We start from the raw sequence: 2268 nt of genomic DNA on the forward strand, positions 1-2268 counted from the left end.
ATATGACTGAAAATTTTCATTTTTTTCTGAAAAGGTGGTGTCTATTTACTTGTGACCACGCTGTGTATATTAAAGTTTTTCTTCATAACCCATTCAAGCCGTCTCCAACCATTATTAATCTCATAAGTTGTTGGTAAAGATTGGCAGAGGGTGGTGTTGATCAGCTACCTATTCTGTAATTTATCACTTCAAAATCATCAATGGTTAGTGTAAAAAATAGTTACAATTAGATTCTGTTTGTCATTAATCACAAGACTACACAATGAGGTAATGTTATGTGCTCACCGCAAGTATCGAAACCAGAGTTTTTTAGCATTATAAGACTTCAGTCTTATCGCTGAGACACTTGGGAGGGGGCATAAATAATTATATAATTAGTATGATGTTTTACTAAAATTTACTTTGAGAAAAAATAGTAAAGTCCTTCTCATTATATTTTGTTATACAGAAGGTTATTCGTGTTATAAACATAATAGTTATTAGGTTAATTATTAATATTATTAATAATATTAATTATTATTAATAGTTAAAGGAATTATTGTATAAAATTAACTGAATAGTTATGTAGTCAAAGTTCTTGTTTGAATAAAATAAATAAAATAAAGTTCAAAAATAATGTTTAGATATTGAAACAAATAAATTATAACAAGAAAAGATTTGTCTTCTCTTGAGATGATTATGCTTTTAAAAAATAATCTATATAAAACTCATCTTGAATTTTATATTTGTGTACTGACTTTTATGTATTAAGTTGTACCCTGATGAACTCGTAAGTTGAAATATTGATATACTGAAATATTACTACTATTTTCTGAGGTTGAAAGTTCTTTCTTACTTTTAAATATGTTAAATGATGTTTATTCAGTTACCACTTCGCACATTAAAACATCTACAATCATATAATTACTAGCGTTAAGCTTATATATATATTATTCACCACTAGATGGCACTAGTTATAAGATATGGGAGAAATTCAGAACACTAAAAATAGGGATTGTTTTGCATATGTTAGTTGAAGTTGTAATGCAATCTGATGTAGTATAGTAGCTATATGTCTTGTAGCTTTAGAAAATAGTAGCTGTTTATGTGTAAGTTTGCAGATTTTTTAAAATAATTTAGATATTTAGTAATTCAGGTAAGTAGTACATCATGCGGGCATCAATAAACTCGATTAGTCGATCAGAATAGGTCACTAACTTGTCTAAGTGAGTCAGTAAGTGACGACGTTGTGTGACTTGATGAAATTGTGGAATTTTTTGTGCTAATTAAATATATTTGAAAATATGAGTAGCCTTGTTTATTATTAAATTAAACTGAGTATTGTTCCTAGTTTTCAGTTAAAATAATAATTTCTATCTTTCAGCTCATTTCTTGTGATAATTATTAAATTAACAATTTGTATATCCATTTGACTTTGAGTAACAACTTAAGTTATACAAGTTACAACTAAGTTTAATTCTGACGCTAGAAAAAACACCACCAACAAAACACGTAGTTAATCTGTGTGATGATACTTTTACATTTACTGCCATTTTTTGTGTTAGGTGATATATTGAAATAGTATAAACATACTTAATTATAAGTTAATATAAAATTTAAAAGTGTACAGCTAAAAGAGTTTTCTTTTATGTATGATTTTTATTTCTCTGAAATTAAACATGCTATAGAGAAGTATTACATAGGATGAGAAAGTTATGTGTATACACCATCTTATTAAAGTTACATATTTGAATAAGTGACCAGTTTGTTCTGTATGGTATAACTTCTCTTAAATAAGTTTCATTATACTGATCTATAGTTTTATTGACTGGTATTTTAATAACATAACAGTATGGGACAACGTGGGACCCATTGGTCTATCTTGGCTCTTCCATCCTCAAAACTAAATTAAAATGATTTAAACAATTTTTTTTAAACCCAGCCCTTTCATTCATGTACTTATCATGTACTTTTTCATAAACTCACTTAAATTTACTGCCTCCACAACATCTGAAGGCAACCCATTCCAAAGGCCAACTGCCCTGTTAGAAAAATAAAACTGTCTTAGCAGAAGATGACTCCTGCCTTGCCAAAATTTATACTTGTGTACCCTAGTCCTTCTATTCTCATTGTTAAATATAAAAAAAAGATGATGCATCAACATTATCAATTCCCTTTACAATCTTAATCACCTCAATCAGATCCCCCCCCCTAACTCTTCTTTTTTCAAGAGAAAACAATTTGAGAGATTTCAGCCTCTCCTGATATGACAACCCTTCCATCCCCGGC

At 28.8% G+C, this 2268-nt stretch overlaps 1 protein-coding gene across 1 annotated transcript in view; it reads left to right on the top strand.

The window, feature by feature from the left end:
* Positions 1-954: 954 nt before the first annotated feature.
* Positions 955-2268, top strand: part of LOC106474389 (dyslexia-associated protein KIAA0319-like protein) — a gene marked incomplete at its 3' end in the record, with an annotated part of 36135 nt that continues 34821 nt past the window's right edge. Inside the window, exon 1 of the mRNA XM_022402694.1 lies at positions 955-1088. The remainder of the gene's footprint in view (positions 1089-2268) is intronic.

The sequence above is a fragment of the Limulus polyphemus genome, unplaced genomic scaffold (assembly GCF_000517525.1).
Source record: "Limulus polyphemus unplaced genomic scaffold, Limulus_polyphemus-2.1.2 Scaffold7154, whole genome shotgun sequence".
Lineage (NCBI taxonomy): Eukaryota > Metazoa > Arthropoda > Merostomata > Xiphosura > Limulidae > Limulus > Limulus polyphemus.